Source organism: Vombatus ursinus, unplaced genomic scaffold (assembly GCF_900497805.2).
Source record: "Vombatus ursinus unplaced genomic scaffold, bare-nosed wombat genome assembly UNPS02014798.1, whole genome shotgun sequence".
Classification (NCBI taxonomy): domain Eukaryota; kingdom Metazoa; phylum Chordata; class Mammalia; order Diprotodontia; family Vombatidae; genus Vombatus; species Vombatus ursinus.
The window spans coordinates 42,548,450-42,568,899 of record NW_020954576.1 but is presented as its reverse complement, the minus strand read 5'-3'; the positions used below and the strand labels follow the sequence as shown (position 1 = coordinate 42,568,899).

General features: G+C 38.6%; 1 protein-coding gene across 1 annotated transcript in view; it reads left to right on the top strand.

Moving 5' to 3' along the window:
- HHAT (hedgehog acyltransferase) overlaps positions 1 to 20,450 on the top strand; it is a 483,325-nt gene that overhangs the window by 45,944 nt on the left and 416,931 nt on the right. The gene's annotated exons all lie outside the window — the stretch shown is intronic.

Here is a 20,450-nt window from a genome sequence, read left to right as displayed (position 1 = left end):
AGTTATGCAAAACATATTTTCATATTAGCCATGTTGCAAAAGAAAACACACACACACAGATACACACACACAACCCAAGAAAAATAAAGTTAAAAAAAAAGTATCCTTTGATCTGTACTCCGAGTTTATCAGTTCTCTTTCTGGAGGTGGATGACAATGTGTTCAATGTTCTCCTGGGTCTGCTCACTTCACTTTCCATGAGTTCATATAAGTTTTCCTAGGCTTTTTTGAAACCATCCTGCTCATCATTTCTTATAGCACAAAAACATTCCATCGCAATCATATACCTTAAGTTGTTCAATCATTCCCTAATTTGTGGGCATTCCCTTCAGTTTCCGGTTCTTTCCAACCACAAGAAGAGTTGCTATAAATATTTTTGTACAAATAGGTCTATTTTCCCTTTTCTTTGCTCTCTCTTACAGACCTGCTAGTGGTATTGGCTGGGTCAAAGGGTATGTATAGTTTTATAGCCTTTTGGGTATAATTCTAAATTGTTTTCAGAATGGTTAGACTAGTTCACAACTCCACCAACAGTGCATCAGTGTCCCAGTTTTTCCACATCCCCTCCAACATTTTGTCATTTTCTCTTTCTGTCATGTTAACCAATCTGAAAGGTATGAGGTGATATCTCAGAGTTGTTTTAATTAGAGCTGGTATTTCCAGACTCTAGAGAATGAAGGCATTCCCTTGTGATTCAGTTGGATAAAGGCATTTCTTTGAATTTTTTTTAAGCTGTTGAAATTTAGTTTGCAAAGGTTACCTGAATAGGTCCCTTCATATAATCTTCCCTAGTTTAGTCCCTTAGAAATATAGAAAACTCAGTTTTACCTCTTGTTAGTTGACAATAACTCTAAGACATGATGATTGGATGTATTCTCTGCCTGTAGGCTTGTTGTGTTGTTGTTGTTTGTCCTTTGTTCTTGAAGAGGACCAAGACGTCAAGAAGGGGATGTCTTGACTTGCAAGTGAATTGGATGTAAGTGAGGGAGGACTTTGCAAAGTCACCAAGCCTCACTTTCTCCTCCAGAGTCATCTGGGTCCAGTGGCAAGATATAGATCAGGAAGACTGGAGATGGCCGCAGTGGGAAGGAAGATGGAAAGAGCAAAGGAAGAAAGATGTGTGTTCTGGGAAAGGTTCAAAGTGTTTGGAGCAACTGCAGTAACTGCAGACACTTTAAGGGTGTGAAGTGCTCTCCCCTCCACAGACCTGCAGGGTAGACAGTGCTGCTATTATTGACTATTACCATTTTAAAGATGAGGAAACTGACATTCAAAGGGATTAAGTTAAACCAAGCTTGCAGGATTCTAGTGTCTCCACAGGGCCCAAGTAGCTTTGGGGGGGGGGGGCACAAATTAAGGCAGTAATGAGATCTTTGAATTAGAGTGCCAAGTTCTCAATTTGGTTTTATTCTTTGAAGATAAGAAGAATAGGTGATATTTTATTTTTTTTATTTTTTGAGGTCCCAGCAGAACTACCCTCAGATAAAAGGCACAGCTTGTGGGTAGCTTACCTCCATGAGAATTACGAAATAACTTTACTCATGCCCTGTGGATCAAGTCCAAGATCCTCACCCTAACTTCAAAGCCCTTCCCTAGGGTGCCCTGGACTACCTCCGATTCTTTAGCCCACACCGTGCCCTCGCCCACCTTTTCTGTTCCTCTAAGGCACAATTGCTCCAAATCACTTGTCCTGTATCCACTTGTCCCATTCTTGCCTTTGAACCCTTTCCAAAGCAGCACGCATTTACCTGACACATTCTTTTCACTTGCCAAGGGGTATCTCCACTGTTGAAACCTTACTTCCTCTTTGAAGCTTTCTAAGATTGATGGCTTCCTTTGTCCTGTCCTGTCCAGGCGAGACTTGGGGGCCTCCTATAAAAATACTCTTTTCCCTCACTAGGGGGAAGTAGAGATATTTTGGAGCAACCTCAAGGAAGGGAATAGTCATCATTTGCATTTCAGTGCAAATAAATGAATGTGCATCTTGAGTATCTCTGTTAAGGAAGAAAGGAAGGAAACAACCATGCTATGTGTCAGGCACCATGCTAAGGACTTTACAGATATCATCTCATTTGATCCCCACAACCCTGAGAGGTAGCTGCTGTTATTATCCCTATTTTACAGTTGAGAAAACTGAGGTAAATAGAGGTTAAGTGACTTATCCAGGGTCATACAGCTAGTAAGTATCTGATGCTGGATTTAAACTCATGTTTTCCTGCCTCCAAGCCTTGTACTCTCTTCAATTTAGTTAAACTAAGAATCACAGATATTAGAGCTTGACTAGGAATCCGAAGGCTTGAGTTTGACAGTTAATGTGCCCAGGGTCACACAGCTAGTAAGTGTTATATGTCTGAGGCCGGACTTGAACTCAGGTCCTCCTGAATCCAGGGCCCGTGCTCCATCCACTGCACCACCTAGCTGCCCCAATATAAGTTCTTTGTAAGTAGAAGTTGTTTCCTGCTTTGTTCTTGTGTCCCCAGCACTTAATACAGTGCCTGACACAAAGCTTAATAAATACTTGTTGACTGATTGATTTGAAGCTGGCCCTCCCTCATATTCCCCAGAACTCTACATATGGTCACAGTGCTTAAGAAGCCCTAGGTGTCAAAAAGGCCAAAGTCCTAGAATATGGGGACAAGTACAGTGAATCTTATCCTCTGAAATGGAAATTCACAAACTTATAAGAAGCAAAATAAATGGATGAGATTGGTCAGCTCCAGAAGTGATCCAATCTAAGATTGTACCCCTAAGAAGTACCCCTTCAGGCATCCTACGGCTGAGTTCTGCCCTATACCTTGAGATTTCAGTTTGGGAGATACCCTATGCTCATCTGCAACTCATTCGTTTTGAGAATCTAGTGTCACTTTGATGAAATATTAGAAGATATCAGCAGGGGATTTTCCTTGATTAAGGACACCAAAATAAAATAAATTGTGATATTTTAGTAATATAGTTTACCTTACAGAACAGGAGAGAAACTTGGAGTCACTTATATCAAGTATTTTTTTTTTGGAGACCAGATCTCCCTATCTAGCTCTGGTAGGAAGTGCAGCAGCCACTCATGGATTCTATCCTAATAGACATGGAGCTTTGACTTGCTCCATTTCTAACCTGGATCAGTTTGCCTCTTAGGCAGCCTAGTACTTCCTCCTACCCTAACCTTTTAGGGGCTCATTGATGCTAGAATTAGGGCTAAAGTGATCTAACAGCCTTATCTTCCCCAGTAGCAAGGATTGTAGGCATGTTCAAGACTTGAGTTAATTTGGGGTTCTAACAAAAGCAAAATGAGTATCTGAGTTTGACTAAGAGAGAAGGCTAGATCTGGGATATTGGAGAGGAGACATTTTCTAGGAAGTAAAAATCCTCATGATTAGGAAATGGCTATAATATCAATTAAATTTTGACCTTAAACCTTTCCTGTCCACGGGTAAGTAAATAGAAAAACTAAGAAGGTATAAGGAGTTCATAGTATTCTAGATCCTATGATCCAGAATTGGAGTGAACTTCAGAAGCCATCTAGCACAGCCCCTGCTTTTTACAGATGAAGAAACAGATCCAGTAATGTTAAGTGACTTGGCCAAGGTCACAGAGGTATTAAGAGGCAGATCTCAATGCTTATAACATCAGTGAAGTCTGTGTATCTAAAATGTAAGTGATAGAGCCCAAGGAGTAGGCAAGAGTCTTTTCCCAGAGATGAGATGTTGGGGAAAAGCTTCCAGGAAGGTGGCTTAACTTGGGACTGTAGACAGGGGTGGAGGATAGACTAAGGGTGTAGAGAGAAGCACTGCCTTGTGAGGCTGACTTATGCTTTTACAATACTGTTTACTTGTTTAACATTGTTCAAGAATCCTGGTGATTTTATCTAACTAGTACTAATCAAAACTCTGAATAACCACTGCCCGGAAATCCCTCACCATATAATAAAAACGTGTTCTGGTTAGCTTGGACTTTTGAGAGAATAGAAAGGAAACAGGACTAGAGGAAGCTGAGATGTCAAAGGCTTAGAAGGTAGAGACTGACCCTTTGTGGACTTTTAGGTGGTGAGTGCTCTAAAGAGAACGCAGAGATAGAGACAACATGTAGAATTGTCCTTGTTTTCTTCCATTGTTCTTGGATCTTCTTTCCTTCTCCTTCCCAGACCATCTGAAGTTTTATTTGATGTGTTTCTCTCATATGACTGCATACCCAGGTTGTCATCTTTGTTGTCATCATCATGATCTTCATTATTATCATAATCATCACTATTATTATTATTATTATTACTATTGTTATTATAGATTTAGAGCTGGAAGAGGGCAGCTAGGTGGTGCAGTGGATATAGTACCGGGAAGACTCATCTTTCTGAGTTCATTCTGGCCTCAGATACTTACTAGCTGTGCAACCCTGGGCAAGTCACTTAACCCTGTTTGCCTCAGTTTCCTCATCTGTAAAATGGACTGGAAAAGGAAATGGCAAACCACTCCAGTATCTTCACCAAGAAAACCCCAAATGAGGTCATAAAGAGTCAGACAGGATTGAAAAATGACTCAACAACAGCAACAAAAGAGCTGGGAAGCTCATGAGTTATTTAGTTCAGTGCCTTCATTTTAATGACAAGGAAACTGAGGCACAGAGTCACACAGGTAGCAAATGGTAAAGCTGGGTTTTGAACCTAGGACCTCTGGACCTCTGACTCTAAATGTAGAACTCTTTCTGTTGTACTCCAAAGACTGTCTATGTAATTCATTTGCCATAGCACACCACAAAGTGCCATTTATACATTATCTCTTTGGTGATGGTGGTGGTGGTAGGGTAATGACTTTCTAAAAGATGCACTATTTTTACTACAATTTCCAGTCAGTCAATAAACCAGACAAAATGTATTTATTAAACACCTACTATGTGCCAGGCATTGTGATAAGCTCTGGGGACAAAAAGAAAGGTTAAAAAAAAGGCCTTTAAGCTTAGGATACAAGGACTCATTAGAGTAACAGCATGGGCTAATGGAAAGACTGATGGATTTTGATTTGGTATACTTGGGTTCAAATATTAGCTATGGCCCATACTGGTTGTATGACTCTGGATGGGCAAGTGATTTCCCTTCTCAGAGCATCAGTTTTCTCATCTATAAAATGGGAATGATACTTGTTATTCCCACCTCACAGGCTTATTAGAATAAAAGCACTTTAAGTACCCTAAAGTGCTATACCAATGTGAACTAATTTTATTATTATTATTTCCTCAAAGGAGTGCTTATTTTCTTATGGGGATAAGAGAGGCCTATCCCATTGGTAGCAGAGTTTGTTCTCTTCCAGAGAACTCTAATGAGCATCTGATGTGGCGTTGGGAACTGAGACCCACTGTCCCTTTTGTTCTGTGTCCCCAGAGATTATTCTGGTTTTCTTGTTGTAGCTGTTATCGTTCTCGCCGCCTGAAGAGAGAGAAGATTAAGAAACTGTTTGAACTGGGTGTGTGTGAATTTTTAGCTTGTCCTTATTAGCAGAAAATTGGATTTTACCCTGCTGTGACCTTTCATGGCAGTGCCGTTCAGAGGTGGTCAGGATTCTGGCTCCTCCAACCAGTCCTTCCCTGCAGAAAGAATATAGGCTATAGAACTATCAGATGTGAGGAGGATAAAACCCAAGGATTAGGAAGCAAAGGAGGATTGATTGACACCCAGGGAGCTTGAGAGCTATCTCTATCTGTGAACACATACGTATATGTATATATGATTTCATTTATGTATATGTTTGATATATGTGATATTTGATGTATGTAGTTTGACATATATACATATATTTGATAAATAGATTTTATATAGCTTAATATATGTACATATGCATATATTTGATATATGTATAGTTTGATATACATAGATACAAATAGACATGAATATTTATACCACATACATACACACACACACACACACACAAGAACTCTAGTTGGTTTTGCTTAACTGTTTCTTTGTTACAAGGGAAGTTTCTGTGTTGGGAGGTGTTAATTGGGAAGTGACAAGGATGTGGAAACACAAAATTAATCAATAAACCATTAAGAAAAGGAATATACATTTGCATGCAAACTCTGTATGGGTAGAGATTATTTCACTCTTTGTATTTTCATCCTCTACACTTACCGAGGTGTTGATTGATTGATTCGTTTAAGTATACTATAAAGGACTTGTGTAATTGGGATGATTTGGGAGTCAGGAGTGGTCCCAGAACTGTACTTTGTAGATAGCAGTTTCTGTATATAACCTTAGAGAAGATGATAATACTCACTGACTTTAGAGTTTGTTGGCCATTGTTGGCCAATGGTTACATCCTCTTGAGATGTTGTTTCCTTTCTTTCTAGCATTTTCCATTCCCTCCTGAACTTAACCTTTGCCACCTGACTCCTTGTGTGTTTGTAGGGTGTAAAGAAATGGATATAATGCACCCTGCCTCATTCAGTTTGTGCTGGTCTCACTAATGTTTTTACACAATTGCTGGCATTTTCTTCCACACAAATAAGAAGACCTCACCTGAATCCTTTTTCTTTAAAGGGGAAAAAATGACATTTAAGACAACAGTTGATATCAGAGAAAGTGTTATGTGGGAAGACAGTTTTGTCTCTGGATATCATGTACAAGTTAATTTATTTAGTTCAGGTTATTTTAGAAACAGCAAAGCATCTGGCAAAAGAAAAAGAAAATCCTTCCTCTAATTGCTAAATGACTCATTAGTCAGAGTTCACCCAGAGAGCAGCTCCTCTTCTGTGCAAAATTAGCCTGCTTCCTCCTCTGGAGGTTGTGCTTTCTCTCCATTAGCATTAGGGGAAGTCTTCCTAGACTTGAGAACCCTTAAAGTCTGTCTCTGTATATGAATAACTAACTTGTTCTTTCTGAAATTGTGAGTCATGAAGAGATGGACATACAGACTGGTGTTTAGGAACCTACTTTGAGGAGTACTGCACAAAGATGATTGGTATTTCTGGCTTACTTCTGGGATGGAAAACTGATCCTATAGCTCATCCCTGGGTGAGGAGGGCTCAAAACATTACACAGTGACAAGACCAGAGGCATCATCAATTCTTGGTCATCTATCTGTGGTAGAGTACAGACACCATAAAAGCATACCCACATTCATCATCTTGGACAGACACCTGTGGCCCTCTCATATTGTAGTCCCTGTACTTTGCTGTTTTAGTTTGGTAATATGGACTTTTGCCACTTTATGGAATTGGTGTACAATGCCATGTACTAAGCACGGAGGATACAAAGAGTGGAACTTCTCTCCTTCCCCACTGTCCCCAAGTTTTGGCCTCAAGGATCTTATAATTTAATGGAGGGGAATATGGCATGTACAAAAGTAAGTATGATATAAGCAATAATATAGTGATGAAAAAGAGATATAAAGACCTCTAAGAAAATTTGAGGAGGGAGAGATCACCCTCAATTCAGGGATCAGGGGAGGCATGATGGAGGAAGTAACACCTGAACTGAGTCTTCAAAGAAGGAAAACATTTACATAAGTGAAGAGATAAGAAAGGAATGTGGCCCCACCCTAGTTTTTCCAGTGCTACTAGACATGATTTCTCTTCTTTCACTCTTCAGTTCAGTCAGCTTGGGCTTTCTGTTCCTCTCAGGAACACTGGCTGTCCCTTATACCTGGAACGTGTTTCCTCCTTGCTTCCATCTAGCTCACAGAGTCTGTCTCTTCCTGTTAAATACAGTCCAAACCCCATCTTCTGCATGAAGACTTTTCCTCTTCCTCTCAACTGCAAGTGTCCTTTGAATATATTTTATTTTTTTCTTTCAAAAAAGTCAAATTAATTCAGTTAACAAAAATTTGTTTTTTTTTTCCTTACCTTCTCCCCACTCCTGATTGAAAAAGAAAGAAAAGCGAAACCCTTGTAACGATTATGCCTAGTCAAGCAGAGCATATTTCTGTATTGGCCATGTACAAAAACTGTATGTCTTGATAATTATCCTGAATCCATTACCTCTCTGCCGGGAAAGTCTGTCACAAATCCTCTGGAACCATAGTTGGTCGTTGTATTGATCAGTTACTAAGTTTTCCAAAGTTGTTTGTTTTTACAATGTTGTTTTTTATTGTGTAAATTGTTCTGCTGGTTCACTTTACTTTCTTACAGCAAGCCTAAATCTGACTCCCTACTCATTAGTTGTTTCTCACATCTTGCAGCTTTCTGAGGAAGGTTTTCTCTCTAGTAGCCTTTGGTGCAATTGACAAAGCAGATACTTCCCAACTAATGTTCAAATAATACTTCTATAAACTACATTCCCTCGTTTTTGGACCGATGGCGTCATGAGGGTGATGTCTTGACTTGTGTATGAATTGGATATGGGTGAGGCAAAACCGTGCAGTTGTCAGTCTCATTCTCTCTTCCAGAGCAATCAAAGTCGGGTGGCAAGACAAAGGTCAAGACAATTGTTGATGGTCCAAGATGCAGTAGGTGACATTGGCCTTTCTAAATTAAGGTCTTTCCAGATCTCAGTTTGTACAAAGTCAAGGCCAATCAATGACTTAGCTTTGCTTAAGACATTGAGGGGAAGACCCTCCGAGTTTCTGGCCAGAACAGAAAACAATTGCTATTTACACTCATTCTAAGCCATCAAAACCTAGAGTGTGAGCCACTTAGGCTTGAGTTGCAGCTCAATGAAAGCCAGAGTTATTTGAGTTTTAAGGTGGAATCAAGCAGCTCCAATGAAAACAATGGGCTTTTAAGAGTCTATCTTTTCAACACTATATTTCAAGAAATGAAAAATGAAATGATGAAGCACAGAAAGTAAATTGTCCCAGCTTTTTGAAAAAAAAGTAATAAAAATCAATAGAAATGAAGGAGAAGGAGGAGGGGAAGGAGGAAGAAAGAAGAAGGGGAAGAAAAAGAAGAAGGAAGAGGAGGAGGAAGAGTGAGGGAGGAGGAGGAAGAGGAAGAAGGAAAAAGAAGGAGAAAGGGGAGAGCATTCCTTGGGCAAGTCATTTAACTTCTCCATGCCTCAGTTTCCTCATCTGTAAAATCAGGATAATAATATTAGCTACGTCCCAGGGTTATTGTAAGGATCAAATGAATTAACATACGTAAAGTACTTTACAAATCCTAAAGAACTATGTAAATGCTAATTGTTATTATTTTAATGTTTTATTGACATCTTTTGACTATATAATCATGAGTTCATTGCCTATTAATTTATTAATAATCACACAAATAACCACAGAACAACTATATAATAATTATAATTAATAATATACATTTATTATTAATAAAATAATAACATCAGTAACATGATTTGGACTGAGAGTGGATACAACTTTTTACTTTTGTGCTTTCCCCTTTGCTACCAGAAAGAGGAAGGATGTGGGCTTTAACTTTGATAGTTTAGTACCAGAGTTGTTCCTTGTATGTGGTGTGAGTTTTGTCGACTTTTAGAAGTATTGTCTTTGTTAACATTGTTGCAGCCCTTGTGTTTATTTTTCTGTTATCACTTTCATCAATCTGCATCATTTCATTCCATTGTTTCCAAGGGAGCAGTACTTTGCACAAATCTTGCCAGGTTTCTGAATCATCCATATTTATCCTTCATGGTGGCACAATAGTAACTCAGTATATTCATATGCTACCATTTTTTCCAGCCCTACCCCTTGGACATAGCTTTTTCTTGTTACAAACAATGCTGTTCCACATATTTTTGTGAACCTGGAGCTTTTCTTGCTTTGTTGCCTCCTGTGGGCTATAAACCCAAGAGTAGGAACTCTGGGTCAAAGAACTTAAAGCATGAAGTAAATACTAGCTGTCATTATCTTGATAAGTTTTTATTGATATCTTATGACTTCATATCATCACAAATTTGTCTATTAATTTAGTAATAATTACACGAATAATTAATAATTTAATCATAGAATAAATAATATTGTGTGTACAATTTACTAATATTTCATATGCATTTCTAAATTATTTTCAAGAATAGTTGGGTCAATTTTTAGGTCTACCAGGATGAATTAGCATGCCTGCATGTATGAATTAGCAGTTAGTGTAGCACCTGGCACAGAGTAGGCACTTAATAAATATTTGTTGACTTGGCTTGACTGTGAGCAGTGATTTCCCAGTCTGGTTAGAGTACTATTAATAACATTAATAGTAGATGACATTTATAAAACACTTTAAAGTTTGCAAAATTTTACATAACATCTCAGCAAACCTTTGAAGTAAATACTACAGGCATTATTATCCATTTTACAAATAAAGAAACTGAGGATCCAAGAGGTTGCCCAAAATTACACGGCTAGTAATTTTACATAATACACAGATCTTTTCCCCCTTGAGTTCAGCACTCTATCTACTATGTCCAAATAGACCAACCATGGAGGGAGTACAGCTGGGAAAGAAGACTGAGAAAAATCTATGGAGAATTGAGAATGCCAAATTAAGATGTTTAGATTTTTTCTTATTGCCAATGTAAGTCATAACATTTCTTTCTTTTTTTTTTTGAGTAGGATAGTGACTTAATGAAAGTGATTATACTGGTGACAGTGTGCATCAAAGGTTACTTTCTTAAAATGTGATGAAATCTCAAAATACTTATTATAGATAGATATCTATAGAGACAGATTGATAAAGCATTTATTAAGCATTTTCTATGTAGCAGGCACCGTGCTAAGTGCTGGGAATACAAAAACCAAAATAGTCCCTGCTCTTAAGGAACTTATGATGGGATAAGACAATACATAAAGGGGTATTGGAAGGGGGGGGCGAGGGCAGAACCCATTGGGGGCTCCATTACATAGTAAATTCCTTGAGGCAGGGACTGTCTTTTGCCTCTTTTCCCCAGGACTCAACACTGTGTCTGGCCCAGATTAGGTGCTTAATTAATGTTTATTTATTTACTGATTGATTGAGGAGGAGACTGCAGTAAGTGACATGGAGGCTTGGTTCCTAGAAAGAGAAGGCAAAAGGTTCTCTCACCTAAATCCTAGCTTAATAAAGATAATTGTAGCTTATGTGCGAATGCCTGTTGTAGAGGAGGAATGTAAGCTCTTTGAGGCCAGGGACTATTTTGCCTTTTGTTGAAACCCCAGCTGTTAGCACAGTGCTTACTACATGGTAAGTGCTTAATGATCAATTGCTGATTGATTGAAACTCTTGATTGTTCTGAGAATCTGTGCCTTCCTGGTATTTGCAGCATTTTCTCTTGTAACCCAGAAAAGTTCAGATAGTAGGATTTGATTGTACTTAGCATATTGAACTTATAAATTCATTTCCAAGTCTTTAGATCTTTGTACTAGTCAGGAGTTTGAAATTGGGATCCCAAGTTTCTGAACTCCAATTCTTAGAACGGAAGATTAGTGGTAGGATCACCCTGATTGCTGTCCAACAAAGCCTTCCAGGTGCTGACTGTATTTGATAAGCATGATAAATTTGGAGAAAAAAAGATGATTGCATCATTAAATAATCCATTATACTCTTAAAAATTGATGGTGGCAGAGATGATGAATTTGAGCCAGGTTTAAGAGTGATCAATTTTAATGATTAGAAGATTAGTAGAAAGTCCCAAATGAGAGTATTTAGTATGCTTTGAACTCCTTTATAAGACACATAGACATCATTTCCTCTCTCTAGCTCTTGTTTGGTGATAATGTACCTAGCCAGCAGTTTAGAATTCAGAAAATTTCCTTACAACTGTCTATGTATATTGACCAGGAAAAGAGAGAAGAACCTCAGGGTAGTCAAGGCCTCATTTGACAAATTCGGCTGTCAGTGTTTCTTCTAACAGCCTTGTTAGCAACTGGGATAGACGTGAGCCTTCATAGCTAACCCTCCATCTGGGAATCACAAAAAAGTGGAGTTTCTTTCCCATTAAATTCCCACAAATTATTGCATTTCAGTACTGATCATTTCAGCTACACCACCATAGCTATTTTGGACACCACACCATAGCTTCTGTGGTGAACGGGAACTCATGAATGGTTAACTCTGGCCCTGGGAGAATCTGGTTCCTTAAAATAAGCAGCACACCTGGTGTAATTGACCACAGCTGCAGGATAAATGTATCTGTTTCACGTGGGTAGTTTCCATAGGTGCCTTGGGTTTTTGCCATGATGTGGTAATAGCCTTTTTCGTTTTTCTGTCATCTCAAATTTTCTTCCAGCTTGGGGGGGAAATATGTGCTTGAACTTAAAACGTAAAACCCTTTCTGGTTTGCTTCCCTTTGTCCTGTTTAACACCAGCTTTGTATATATGGAGTAGTGGAAAGGGTCCTGATTTCGGAGTTAGGAGACCTAGATTTCGAAACATTACAGCATGTAGGAGCACGTCACCCGAACCTCCTAGAGCTGGACGTTCCCTGTCTGTGAAACTCATGCTGCCTGTCTTGCAGGGTTATTGTGAAGAAAGCTCTTTGTAAACTTGAAAGTTTAATCAAAATGTGAGTTGTAATACTGTATCAGTAATGATTATGAGAATGACAAAGTTATTACTTCAAGGATCTCTCAAGATCATAAAATCATAGTTCTAGAGCTGGAAGGAGCCTTTTAGATTTTCTGACTAGATCTAGAAATTCTTATTAGCAACTTGGGTAGACTCTAGGCTTCTCTCTTCTTTCACTTGAAGTGGATTTCTCATTTGTCATCGATTATTAATTGGATTTTCAACCTTAAGGGTGATTTAGACCTTATTCCTATGCAGATTGTAACTCCTATAATTTAGGAGATTGTATTGGAGATGTACTGTGACTGAAAAATTCATCAACTTACTGCCAACTTGTGATGATCTTCTTCAAACTTAGCCAGTCTAGTCCCTGGACAGCAGAACTATGGTCTTAAGTTGTAGTTGTAAGATTTAGAATTGGAAGGGATTCCTGGAACCATGTGGTCTAAGTCTCTCATTTTACAGATGAAAAAATTGAGACTCAGGGAGGTTAGATGACTTGTCCAGTGTCACCTAGCTAATAAAAATCTGAGATAGGATTTGAACTCAAGTCCTCTAACTGCAGAGCAGGGGCACTTTCAACTCCTATTCTTCCTCTCCTTACTGGCTGAGCAATTCTTTTGACCTCGTACCACTCATCATTGTGACTCACCTTGGTACCTTTCCAGCCTGGTAGTACTTGGGGGCAAAGCCTTTGAGGGCCTAGGGTCATTTCCATGCCTTGATGAGGCGTTAGAGAAGGACTTTGGGGAAATAAAATTGTTCATTGAAGCAGTTAGATGGCATAGTAGATCAAGTGCTGGACTTGGAGCCAGGAGGAGCTGAGTCTGACGACTGACTTTGACACTTATTAGTTGGATGACTCTGGGCATATTACTTAACCTTTTAAAGCCTCAGTTTCCTCTATAAAATGGGTATAAATCTGTAAAATGCATATAAAATAGGATCTAATTCATAGGGTTATTGTAAGGATCAAATTAGATAAAATCTGCAAAGTGCTTTGCAAATTGTGTAGGGCTGCACAGGGTTCCAAAAGTCTCAGTGCAGTTTTAAGTAATTAAAATTTTAACAGTTATAACAATGGTAATACTAGCTAACATACAGGGTGTTTCAAAAGTCTTAGTGTAGCTTTAAACCTCAACATCTTAATCTCAGTAGCTTAAAGCTGCACTAAGACTTTTGGAACACCCTGTATGTTAGCTAGTATTGCTGTTGTTACAGTTGTAATAGTAGTAATAACAGAACCAAAGCTCACTAGCCTTGCATGCAGTTCAAGGGATAGGGCTGGTACCTTTGGCTCCTGTTTGTTATAATTAGTGTGGAGTCCTGGATGAGTGGATTTCTTTAATGTAGATTTTTACTCTGCAGCTCTTTGCAAACTTTCTTAATGGAATCTCATTCTATAGGAGTTTTCTACCTTTAATCCTTGTCTTGCCCTTCACCCTCACTCTTTCGCAAAGTATCATTATGGTTTTTGACTCATTACTTTGAAAAATGTGTGTCCTTCATAGGTGCCCTGGATATAGACACAGGTAAAAGTATTAAATGTTAGGATATCATGTTGGGAACATTTTTAAAAAGTTTAAAAAATAAGCTTTTGTGAAAATTTAAGCAATTAAAATTTAAACTTATTTTCTTTAAATAACCTCTTTTATGGAGAAGTCATTAGGAATCCAGATGGCTTTGTATTGCCCTGAGGTTCTATAATCAGTCACCATATAGGGAACACTCACAATGTGCAAAGCATTGGGACAGACTTAGATATAAGGTCTTGCCCTTGAAAAGTTTCCAGCCAAGTTGAGGGGAAACACAAAAAAGGAAACTATACAGATAGATATGTAAAAGGCAATAAATGCCAAATGAGAAGTCCAAGACAGTCAATTTCTTAAGAATTTTGGTAAGATATGGAAATATGTTTCACACGATTGCTCATGTATTACCTATATTAGATTACTTGCCATCTTGGGGAGGGAGGAGGGAGGAGGAAGAAAAATTTGGAACTCAAAATCTTGTAAAAATGGATGTTGAAAAAAAAAGAATTTTGATTAGAGAACTAGATTCAGGAATGATTTGGGGAGGCTTTGTAGGAGGAGGGATTTAAGCTGAGTCTTTGACATTTGGAAGCTTAAGTTAGATTGAAAGGATTGAGACTGTTTCAGGTGGTGGAGGGATCATGAGCAAGGGTTTGGGGGCAAAATTGTGCACCTTGCTTTTGGAGGCTCATTGTGGTGGAAGCAGAAGTCTTGTTTATGAGGGTAATAGGATATGATGTTAGAAAGATAGCAGAGGGTGAGATTGTGGAAGGTTTTGGATATCAGATTACAGTTTAGATATTATCTGATAACTAGTGGAGAACACCTGAAAGTTTTTGAAGGGAACAGGTGAGTGATGTGATAAGAACAGTCCTGAAGTCAATGTCCAGGATGGACTGAAGATGAGAAATGCTGGAAGCAGAGATAGCAGCTCCAAGATGAATTCATTAGTTAGGAGGTGGTAGCAAATCAAAGCATTGCCTAAACCAGAACATTTTCTAAGTTAGGACTATGGGGGGGGGGGGGCGGATCCTTATAACTCTTCTGCCTCCTTTTTGGTAGTCTTGGGAAACCAGGAAGGGATATTCTAGGCAGCTTGATAGAGTGAAAAGAACAATGAATTTGTAGGCAGAGTACCTTGGTTCAAACTCCACATCTTTAACTTACTACTTGTGTGACTGTGCGTGAGTCACTTCATTTCTCTTGACCCTCGTTACCTCATCTGAACAGTAATGGGATTGGGCAGGATGACCTCTAGTGTCTCTTTTGGCTCTAAATCTGTGATCCTATTAGCTTCTGTGCTTTCACTAATAATAGGCCTCCCTGACTAACTCCATCCCTTTCTGTTTCAGCCCTTATATATTTTTGTTGTTGTTCAGTCATTTCAGTTGTGTCTAATTCTTTGTGATTCCATTTTGGGGTTTTCTTGGCAAAGATACTAGATTGGTTTGCCATTTCCTTCTTTATCTTATTTTATAGATGAGGGACTGAGGCAAACAGGGTTAAGTGACTTGCCCAGGGTCACACAGCTAGTATCTGAGGCCAGATTTGAACTCATGAAGATGAATCTTGATCTCATGAAGTTGACTGGGACTGTTTTATTTCTTTTGTATTTCAGTCCAGTATCCAGGACAGGGTATGGTGCACAATAAGAACTAAATACATAATTCTTGGATATTTTTTGGTGCTGATTTATAGGGAGGGTAGAAATTAATGAGGTTAATAGGTGCCAACACCTATTAGGATCCACCTTAATTTCCCTATTTGCAAAATGAGAGTTCGTAGGAGAGATGCATTGGAGTTAATGAGCTACATCCTTTGCTAATTACAAGCATGATGTCCTTCATGATTCATGAATGTCTGTATTAGAGTGTAAGCTCTTAGAAATTGGGGGTCATGTTGTACAATGCCCAGCATAGTGTCTCTTAAAGACAAAAGCTCAAGTATTTTGATGATGATGACACTAGAGTCCAAGTAGTCGACTCAGAGGTAGGAACCCCAAGTTCCTGTTCCTCACTCACCATTTGTTAGTTGAGTAGTCTTGGGTAATCACCTAACCTCTTTGAGTTGTGACTTTCTCTTAGGTAGAATAGGGATAAGATTTGTTGCGTTGCCTATCTCAGAATGATTGTGAGAATCAAATGAGAGAATCCATGTGAAATCTCTGCACTAGTAAAGTACTTCGTAAATGTGAGCTGCTACAGTTTACAAATTCAATTAATCTAATATTCATTCCACTGTACTACATGCAGAGCTCTGTGCTGTGTGCTGGATGGAGATGCAGAATTTAGATAAAGCATGGTGCCTGCTCTAATGGAACCCATAGTTTGAGAGGATAATGTTGTTTATAATTGTTTTAATTGCTGGGCTAAACTAAGGGGCAGCCCTGCCTGTAAACAGGGACTTGCATTGGATTTGAGTCAGAACTTAGCTCAAGATGTCTGCTCTTTAGGAAACCTTCCTTGACCCCAGGATGGAAGTAATCTCCTCCCAGAGTACTTTGTACCTCTTTTGACAGCTACATTTTGCTATAGCCCTTGGAAGATCTGATGATTTTTTTTCCCCACAACTCGCACTCTTATAGATGAGTCAGGTCCCAGAGCAGGACTACATCTCCCCTTCAGGGGTCTAAAGGTATCCCTGAAGAGACAGGGGTGATTCTTTAATACAGTTGGTTCAAATCCCCATTGGTGAGTCTCCCAAAATTATCAGTTGAGAATCCGTTTAGTCAGGTGGCCTTAAATAGCTTAGGGGTAAGAATAGTTGATATAAAACACTTCCAAAAGTCTGTGACATACTCTATCGATAGTATACACAGAGTTCAGGGGAAAGTGGACTCAAGCTTAGGGAACAGATGTGGAAAAGGTAGCTCCTGTTAGCTGAAATTCCTTTTCTTACATTCTTTGGGTACATAGTATAGCGGGCTCCTTGTAGAGATGTGAATCTATGTCTAATCAACCTTTGGCTCCAAATACATACACTGGTATTGGCTGATCTGGGGATGGGACGCTGATGGGAAGATGAGAAGTCTCAAATCTTCTGTGCTTTTTGTAGCTCACAAAGTCCTCCTCTGGTCAAAGTGTACGTGTGTGTGTGTGTGTGTGTGTGTGTGTGTGTGTGTGTGTGTGGGAGGGCGTGTATGCCCTAGACCCAAGACCAAAGCTTCCCCCATCTTCCCTCCCCTGTTGGTTCAGTTGATTCCTTTTCAGAAGTTTTAGCTAGAACATAATGCTTACTCCAGTTTCTGCAATTCTCTCATTTCAGATAACTTGATACTTTTACACAGTACCCAGAGGACATGATGAAATCCTTCAGCCAATTGTAACAGACTTCCTGTCTCGTGTCTTTTTTTTTTTGTCTAAGGCTCATGATTGATTGATTGAGCATCTTATCACTTTAAATAAAATGAGATTGAGTAAATCTATAAACCCCACCCTTACATTACATTATTTCTGTGCGTTTCTTCCTTGTCAGACTATATAATCCTTGAAACCAAAGTCCTTGACCTAATAATAATAACTGACAGTGAGATAGGGCTCATTTTTGCTTCATGACAACTCTGTGATGTAGGTACTTCAGGTATAACTATATCCAATTTATAGATGAGGAAATTGAGGCTCAAAGAGGTAAAGAGATTTGTCCATATTTACAGAACTATCAAATGTCAAACAAAAGGATTTAAACGCAGATCTTGATTCCAAGTCCAACATTCTATCCATTCTTTCACATTTATTTCTGTAGCAGTTGCTCAATAAATGCTTTGTGAATGAAGAGAAGCAACTTGAGGGTCAGAGCTGTTTCATTTTTGTCTTTGCATTCTCAGTACCTAACTCATATAGGTGCTTCATAAATGTTTGTTCATTGATTGAGTGAACCTTTAAGGATTTGCTTTCAAGCAAGTGTTTCTCCATGGAATAAATTTTTTCCCTGGCTAGAATACCCACTGTATTGTGGTTCTTGTATGTACACCCTTGGGCTCTCATAGCATGGACTGAAGAGGTTTGTCATTGAGAGGCAATGGTGTGGGACTGAGTCCTGCATATGGAGTCTAAGAACTGGGGATCAGATCTTAGCTTTGTTGACTGACGAGTTGTGTGACCTTGAGTATTTAATATTTAAACTCTTTGATCCTTGGAATCTTCCTCTATAACACAAGAGGGGTTGGACCAGATAGATCACTTCTGCAGTGCCTTCCAATTCTATATGTATGTGAAACTATGACATTTCAGAAAAGAGGCCCCATCCTTTGCCCTTGAACATGGAAGGGCAAGGCTCCCTTGTTCCAATGTAGGGGAAATTAAGTGTGAAGTCCATGGAACTTTTGCTCAGAGAGGAAAGTTTGTCAATATTTTTACAGCCCAAGTCAATTTATCTGTAGTTTGAAGCTCTTCTCTTATACTTGTTGGCTTGGCTTTTTTAGACAGGCAGTTTCCTTGAAGTAAATATTTTAAATGGAAAAGCATGAAGTTCAACGAGCAAAGTTTTTCCTTTAGATGGACCCTTTTTTTGTCATACAATGAATCAGTTATGCAAGCCAGACTCTAAGGTCTTTCAGAATCTGCTCTGTTAGACAGAATGTGAAAGCTGGAAGGGACCTTAAAGATTATTTCGTCCACCTCCTTATACAGAGGAGAAAACTGAGGCTCACAGAGGTAAATTAGCTTACGAAAGCCCAATGTTTTTGATGCCAAGTCCACTGGCTTCCCCTTAATGACACCTTATAGCAGTTTCCCAGGGCCATGAGTGGACTGTATAACTTGTGTTTCTGAATCTTTGCAGACTACCTACTGTGTGACTTTCTTCCCATGTTAAAATGATGCTCATAATGGGGAGAGAAGAAAAAAAAAGGAAAAAATAAGTTTACATTATTACAAATAAGATAATTTTGTTGTATATTTGAAAGGAGTAACAAGTTGTGCATAGTAGATTTGCAGTTTCACGTGCAACCATCTTTTTTATTGTACTGTGATGGAAATGCTTTTTTTCATAAATTAAAAATAAAATAAAATTTAAAAATGATGCTCACATCCTTTTGTGTCATTAGATAGTACTTGTAAAACTAAGAGTTTTAGGTGTGGTGAATGGATTATTTTCAAAGACAAATATTATTTATTGGGCATCTTACACAATGCATTGCATATAGGAGGTATTTAACAAATGCTAGTTGAATTTAAGTTGATTCTTATCCTTTAGAGTTCTTTCCCTGTACTATCCCCTTTTGCAGCAATGGTATTTTATTGGCGCTGACTTTGATGACTGGATATCTGGGCAATGCTCTTATCCATTCTAGCAATACTACATAGGTAAGAAACAAAGAAATACAGGACCCCTATATCGCATAAGCGCAGTCAAGCAAAGCCCATTTCCACATTGGTCACATCCAGAAATGTATTTCTTATTCTTCATTTTAGTCCATTGTCTCTCTGTCATGAGGTAGGCAGTGTTTTTTCTTATCAGTCCTCCACAATCATGATTGATCATTCAGTTGATCTGTGTCTTTCAAAATTGTTAATTTTTAAAATATTGGTGTTACAGTGTAAACTATTATTAAAAAAATTCTGCTCACTTCACCCTGCATAAGTTCATATAAGCCTTTCCATGTTTTCTTCTCAGTGGATGGGGAAAAAATGAATGCTTGATAATTAGAAAAAAAAACCCAACTCAAAACACTACACACTATCCTAAGATTACCTGTCCAAAACAAGTGTAAGAGGTGGGGTTGAAACTTCCCCATTCCATTTTAACTCTGACACATTAATTAGGTGAGAGAATATCTCAATCAATCAATTGAAAGGCTTCAGACTATTCAAAAAATCTTTGCAAGCCAATGGATGAAATGAAATTATGCAGATTGATTCCAATAGGCTAGGAAACTTGGTCCTGCCTCCACATGAGTTAAGAGGTGGGACCATCTGTGACTTGGACTATGTGTTTGTCTTTAGAAGATAAATCAGGGGAGTTGCCTGACACAGACAGATTCAGTGATTTTCTCAGGCACATATAACTGGTAAGTATCTGAGATAGGATTTGAGATAGGATTGGAGCCACATGTTTCTGGCTCCAAGACCAGTACTTTATTCATTCTGCGAAACCGATTCTAATAAGACATTGCACAAGTAATAATAATAATACTATAAGATAGAAAATGAGGTTGAATATAAGGTAGACAACTCTGAAGTACAATAAGAGGGATACAAAATATTACATTGATTGGTTCAGAAGAAGGAGAGATTAGTTCTTGGTGATGGAATCAGGGAAATAGATCCATCAAAGGACTCAGCAGGACCACTATAGGCAGTGCTTTATTATTAGCAGTCAGTCAATCAATGAAAATTTATTAAGGTATCTACTATTGTGCTAAGTACTGAGGATACCAACAAAGGCAAAAGACAATCCCTGCTTTCAAAGAGCTTACAGTCTGATGGAGTAGACAACATGCGAACAACTATGTACAAACAAGCTATATAGAGAATATATTGGAGGTAACCCACCAGAGGAAAGCACTAGAATTAAGAAAGA